A 7,510-nucleotide genomic window follows, 5' to 3' on the forward strand; every position below is an offset into this window, starting at 1 on the left:
TCCCTTTGTCGACCCTCGGTTCTTTCTCGACTTTGGTGTTAATCATCCTTTCAGTTTAGTTATTCACACATCTCCGTCTATCCATCCATCGCTGTTCGTACTTCCTATCTCTGGGCCTTGTTTTGTTCTATAAATGATTTCGCTCTGATTTTTCAATTAAATTTATTTAGACCGCTGTCATTTGTTGGGCAACGGTACAAATATAACCGTTGTTCATTGGCCCGGCCCCCCCCACGACCTGGTCGTTTCGATTAGCTCTCTAACTGTCTCTGGGGGGCATGAGGCGGTTCGCTAACTGATTAAATCTTTTGTATGCTAAATGGCTCTAACCGTGTTGACAACAAATTGCAAAAAAATAATGTCAATAGCTGCATGGAGATGTTCGGAAGTTAAGTGAAAGACTGGAAGTCGGCAATAATCTCATTAAGATCTGGTCAACAGTTTTGATTAGTTCTTGGAGAATGGCAGTGCGAAATATACTGTAAGAGTAAGTGTCATAGAAATGTGGTTCTTTAACCTGGAATTCAAGGAAAATCTATAAAAATCCAAGCCCCTCTCCTTCCCCTAACTGACCGTAAACTCTCTCAAGCATCTCCCCTCCCAAATTGCTTTGATATTCCCCCTGTTCCTTCCCCACCATTCAATAACCATTGACTCTATACAACATTCAATCGAATCGACAACTGCAGAAGTGCAGAAAACTGTAACAAAACGAGAACTTCAATTGGGGCACTTGGCTGTTTATTGCTTTTTTTTGGTTTCAAAAACGTAACCAATTCTTTTCGCTGTACACTCGAAAAAATTATAGCAATTTTTCAGCAATTTATTGATCACTTGCTTCAGTGATCTTCCAAGGTATTGGTTTTCTTCTCTCTGTGTAGTTTCTGGTCATTCGTTGTTGTTGTTGTTGTTGCATCTGATTATTGTTGCTGGTATAAATTTTGTTCAAGTACGTCAAGTTCGATTGCGTTCTTTACCTTGAAATCTTGTTTTCTATCCGCTGTTAAGTTTGCAATTTTTTGTGTTTTTTTTTTTTCTGTTTCGTTCTGTTCGTTGCAGCTGCAAAAGATTTTTGCATGCTGTGTATGTGTGTGTGTGTTTGTGTGAGCCCCCCTTGCCTAATATTTTATTTATGTATTTTCTATATTTATTTATCATCCAAGTGCTGCTGTTTGTTGTAGTTTTATTCTAAATACTTAATTTGCATTTATTTATACATTGTATTTCACCCCAAAGAAAGGGGGAGACCGAAGGGGTTTAATTTGTGCACTGATAAATTCCATTCAGCAGTGCGGTGCCCTGAAAGAGGTAGGTTTCATCAGCTAGAGGAGTGCCCAGAGATAATCTGAACGAAATTCTCAAGAACCCCAAATAATCTACAATTCTATTTCTATAATTTTGTTCATTCCTTTCGCTTCTTTTTTTGTCCTTTAAAGTGTATTTCAAGCTTCGTTTGGCTCTTATCTTTAATATTTTATTAATCTTTTCTCAGACAAAAAACAGAAAGTAAAATGCGGAAGTCAGACACACACACATCTCTAAAAAATAAATAAAGCGTTAATTTTAAAAAATTTCTAGGGGCATGCAACAGAAACACAGCCCAAAACTAGAACCTTGACATCAAAATAAACCTTCGCATTACGTATACGTAATTTTTTTCGGGCGCGCAGTCTGGCAACGCTGAGTCGGGGACACCAACCCCCGCCACCCCTCTCGAATAAAAACAACAAAAAAGCACCCAAAATGAAACGCTTCGTTGCATACGCAAAATGTTGTTGGCATGCCCGATACCTCGTAGAGCAGAAAGGGTATGCTGTGTGCGCGAAAAGCGTATGAAAAAGGTTTTCAGAGAAAGAAGATTATGCACTCTGCAGATACCGAGGAGTAGCCAAGGGCCAAGGGCCAGGCCTGATTCTGGGTATTCTCCTTTGATTCCCCCCAAATAATCGGTACCAACCAGTCGCATTGTCATTTTATTGCCTTATTACTTGTTTTTTTGCTTTATTTTTGTTTCTATTTCTATTTAGTTTTGGCTGCGCTTGGCCTCCATTTCGGCATGCATTCATAACGCCCGAGAGGCGTGGTGCATGGTGCTTGGTGCGGGGTGCGGACGCAAGTCGAGGTTTCCATTGGTTTCCAATTTTGCCATTTGCTATTTGAGCTGCCGCCGCCGCCGCCTGTTGTCTACTGCTTTGTGCCTAAAATTTATCGTTTTGCGTTTTTATTTATTTCTTTTTTGGTTTTATTTCTTTGTTGTTTTTGTTTTTGTCTCTCCTCTCCTGTTGCTCGTCGTCGCATCAACCTCGAACTTTAGATTTGTTTGCAATGTTTATGAGAGCATAACCATTTTGTTTGTTCTGGTTTTTTTTTTGTCGTTTTGTCGTGCTACGTGATGTTCTTTATATATAGATTTCGGTGACCAAGGTGAAGTGGGGTTTTTTGGAATGAAACCTAGGCATCCTCTGACTATATTTCTTTCCTGTCTCCTATCTCCTCAGTGTCCTTCATTAGTCTACAAAGTTAAACTCCTAATTGAACGAGTATCTTTAGTACAAGTCTCTTTCATCTCTGCTTATCTCATGTACATGTCTTTCATGGCTTTATGCGCTCTAACATTCACCTAACTCACTTCGTAATGTCTTAACCAGCTTCCAGTTCTGTTCCATATTTCATTCAAAAATTAGCCCAGCTCCTTGGCAGTGGCAACAGGAAGGAAGCCACGCGGAGCAGTTACAGTAACACACTTTTGCCATTTGCTGGCTGCCAGGCAGGCAGGCAGTCAGGCCATGATTTCCATTTGTGCGAACCAAAGACGAAGCCGCTGTTGCTGTTGCTGCCACTGCCACTGCCGCTAAGGTCGCGCCTAAGCAAGCCAGGGTCCAAGACACGTTGCGTTGTTGTTGCTCGATTAGGTGTATACCCTAGCAAAGGGTATGGCCAGCCGGAAAGAGGACACATGCACCTCACAGCGGGAAGGGAGGCAGCGGACTGTGGCATCACGGGGGTCCATCTTTGATCCCCGGCAGGGTATTCGCTGCTTCGGCTGTTCGACTTTAGCCTTGCTCTCTAGCGTGTTTCTGCCACTGGCATAGTCATAGTCATATTCATAGTCATAGCCACTGCACTTGCCCCTGGCTTTGAGTCGTCGTCTGGCTTGGCTTGGCTTGGCTTCTCTAGTTGGTTAACTTGTTTTTGGTTAGCGCTTAAAGCTTTTCGGCTGTGTGTGTGTGTTATGGCCACTTTACTGCTCTTGACCCTAATGCCAAGGCATTGATATGGCCGTTGATGAAGCTCTAACGAAACGGGGCAGCTTTAACTCCTAAAAAGCAGCTGCCTCGGCTCCTGTTCACAGCTGCTGTTCTGTTTTTTTTTTGACCGGAAATGGTTCGCCCACTTCCGTTAGCTTTCACACCCACAGAGAGAGAGAGAGAGAGAAAAGCGGACCACAAGTGGCAGCTTTGGCTGCTCCTGTGGCACGGACATGTGGCAGGAAACGTGAATTTATCGTTGCCCAACTCTAGTGCCACTGTAGAGCGGGAGGGGGAGGGGCCACTCGACGCGACTCGTACATTTTTCGTGACTCCACTTGTTGCATGCCGCTTGGCCCCCAACTAATTTTCGTTTCCATACATATTTTTCCAGAAAATTTTCCATTTGCATTTAAATAATTGCCCTGGTCGGGGGCCTGAAGTATCCAGAATTACGAGTGCCCCCCTCTCTCCATCCCTCGACAATTAGTTAAATGGCAAAGTGCAGGGCCCCCCCCCCCCCCCCACACACACACACATGCAGGAATTAAAATATGGTTAGATCCAACTATTGGCCTGCTAAGTATATGGTTAGCTAAGGGGTCTAGAGTCGGGTCTCTCCGGGCTATTTTGCGCACTATAAACTGGAAGTTGTCCCAATCAGAATAACCAAATGACTGCACAAACGACCGACAACGGCAGCAACAACAACAACAACAGTTACAATAACTGGTTCCCCTATTTAGTATATCTCTATATATTTTTCGATATTTTTTATATGGCTGATTGCCCGACGCCGTCTGCCAGCCTCTGTCTGGGGGTACTGCCTTTTTTGTCCGCTTTTGCCTTGAATCGAAAATTGTTTGTATTCTAATTACAATATTTAAGCAAATGTGAGAACATTAGCCAAAAGATGTGGGAAAAATATACATAAATCGATTGACGCCAATTTATGGCGTCTATCTATCGAATATTTCACCATTAGATATCGTTATTAGCGATTATCATTCCAAAGAGAAGTCTGTTTCATAATTAGTGGCTATCAGCTGATTGGTAGCTCGATTATTTTAACAGTACCTCCTCGATAAATACCCCAAATCGATTATTCATAGATAAATTAAATTACATTTATTGCTTTTATAAAAAACGTTTGTCTATCGAATATTTCACCATGAAATATCGATATTAGAGATTATCATCCCAAAGAGAAATCTATTCCATAATTAGCGGCTATCAACTGATTGGTAGTACCTCCTCGATAAATACCCTAAATGGATTATAGATATATATCAATAAGCATATGTATTGGTTGTTTTGGAAATTTTAGAATGAATTAATTGATTGCAAAACGTTGATCTACACGAATAAATGATACAATTTGGACTAATCGATTACTGGACCTCATTTTTGATCGATTTTATCGATATTGGCGGACGAAAAATCCTCTATAATCCATATTACAAAATATTCAAATTAGACTAATCGATAAATGTCGATTGTAGCGATTAACTGTAGGTTAAATTCATAATGATTGGCCATCAGCTAATTTGTAGCTCGTTAGTCCATCAATTTTAGTTATTTTAGTACAGAGCTTTTTGGATGAAATAGTATCGTTCCTCGATAAGCACCTTAAATCGATTATTCATCGATAGGCTATAAATAAACATATGCATGGGGTATGCAAAAGTAATTTGAATTGATTGATTGATTGCAAATTGAAATTGAACGTTTATCTACTCGAATAAATGACTCAATTTAAACCAATCGATTATTTGACCATGCATTATCGATTATTGCGATTATACGAAAGAGAAATGCAAACCATAACAAGATGTTATCAGGTGATTTGCAGCTTCATAAGCCATACATTTCTGTTACGGCTTTTTTGAGTACCGAGCTCTTTCAATAGAACGATTCTTTTCGATAAATATCCCAAATCGATAAGTTTCGATAACGTAACATATCCCACATCGATAGCTTTAAACATTTGGGCACTTTTATGGCTTCTTTTTGTTGTTATTAAGAAACATTCCACGCTGATCTGATGGGTCTACGATCTCCAATGTCGCTGCCACTGCCACTGCTGCTGCTGCTGCTGCAACTGCAACTGGAGATGCATTAGGAAAGGTCAGTGCCATCTTTGTGTCTGTCCTCCATGTCCGTCGCCGTCTCATTCTCTGGTTGCTGTTGCTGTCGCTGTCTCTGTCGCCTGTGCCTCAAATGCATCAAAACGCGCTTTTCTTTTCTTATTTTTTGTGTGTATTTGTCGGTCTCTGCGTCGTTGTCATTGCTGTTGTTGTTGTAGAAATTGTTGTCGCTGTTGTTGTTGTTGGTGTTGGTGTTGCTGCGTTGCTGGAAAGAGGGACTTCGGTAGGGAGGTGGCTTCGGCTCTACGTTTCGCGCTTACTTGCTTTTAATTCTTGCATTGCGTTTCAAGTTGCAGGGCACTCAAGCTCACCAATACACACACACAGTGGCAGAGGGAGAGAGAGAGAGAGAGAGTGACAAAAGAGAGGGGAGTTGTGTGTGTGGTTAGTGCAGCTGCAACTGCAACTGCAACAGCAACAGCAACAGCAGTGGCTGCAACAGCGGCACAAAAAACGCGCAACTCATTTAAAAATGCCAACGTCCATCAACGAGGATCGCCGAAGATGGCAGAATTTGTTGTCGTTTCGCTTTTTTGTCAAATTGTTTTGCTGAATTTTCTTGAGAACTTTTGCATTGTATTGCATTGTAGAGCCAGCCCCTCCCCCCACCACGTACCTTCCTTCTGCACATGCCTCGTTTTTGCGGCAAGCAGTTTGCCAGAGAGAGATGTCCGAGGAAGTGGCCACAACTAAAGACGACAATGAACTGTTTTGTATTGTTTGGTTTCAGTTCAGTTGGGTTCACTTTTGAGGTTCAGTTTGGCTGAGTTTCGTTTTCAAGAAGTTCATCTCGCATTTCAGCATTGCATAATCCAGCCAGCCTGATTTCATTAGCCATTTCAATTAAATGGGAAAAATCTTGGAGCATTCCCTTTTGGCCCTAACAAACAGTATTAGAGACAGAGAGAAAGGGAGAGAGAGAGAGAAATATTTTTGCATTTTTCTAATAGAATTTACACTAATTGGAAGGAGGAAAAAAAAGAATTAATGAAAAATATAGCAAAATGCTGCAAACCCGCCATGAAAATTGTAAGGAAAAAATGTAAAAAAATTCTAGGAAAAATTTGCAGTACAAAATCTAGCGAAAAAAACGCGACAACAAAAATGTAATTTTCATATTTCGTTTTATCTGCCGGCTAAAGAAAATTGAATTCAATTTATGGCAATTAAGTGCAATACTCAACGCTATTTATTCTCCTTTTCTCTCTCTTACTGCACTTTTCATTAGGAGGAAAAACTTGAATGGAAATCTCTCAATTCCTGGCACCTGGGGCCCGCCCCCGTTAACAGGCATTTTTGGCCACATAATAACTCAAATTTCACTGGAGTTAAGTGTGCTTTTGTGGGAGTCACATGTGCGTGGGTGTGTGTGTGTGCGGTTTTTTTGGCAGCCTCGGGCGGAGTGTGGCCCAAACGCAAACACAATGCTTAGGCGCCACAAGACTGAGACACCTGTTGCCTGGCCACAGTGCAGACTAATTTCATTACAAACACAACAATAGACCGCAAGCTAATGTGGCAGTAACGTTAACTGCCACCAGACGAAGCCAAAAATACCCTAGCAGAAGCCTTTGCTAATCGGTTCGATGGCTCGATTATGCTCTTCCTCTGCAAGGGTATTAGAACGAAAATTGCCTGGCCTGGCACTTTCGTTTTCACTGAACAAAAACACACAGACACTCCAGAGGGGGGGGAGCCACACTCACAACTGACTCTGACACAGACACGGACACAGACACATTAATTTGCCGGCTAACCTGGGCCTGGGCCTGGGCCAGACACACTCCCGTTTTGTGGCTACCACCACCCACCTGTTTGATGCAACCAACTGGATTAGAGATAGGCCAATGCCGGTGGCTGAGGCTGTGGCAGGCAGCTGCAGGATCGTGCTGTGCATTTTCATTCAAATTTCATCAGCACCCACAAATAGAGTAGGCCTTGACTGCACACACACACACACACACACAGAGCAGAGTGTTTGGGGGCCAAAATCAGTTCAGGGTCACTTATGTGCTTGTCTGGCCAATTTGGCTCTGCCCTGCTCTGCGTGTGTGCGTGTGTGTGTGCGTGTGTTTGTTTGTTCTAATCCTTTGGCATTTGTGTGGATGATTTATT

This window comes from Drosophila miranda, chromosome 2 (genome assembly GCF_003369915.1).
Source record: "Drosophila miranda strain MSH22 chromosome 2, D.miranda_PacBio2.1, whole genome shotgun sequence".
Taxonomy (NCBI): domain Eukaryota; kingdom Metazoa; phylum Arthropoda; class Insecta; order Diptera; family Drosophilidae; genus Drosophila; species Drosophila miranda.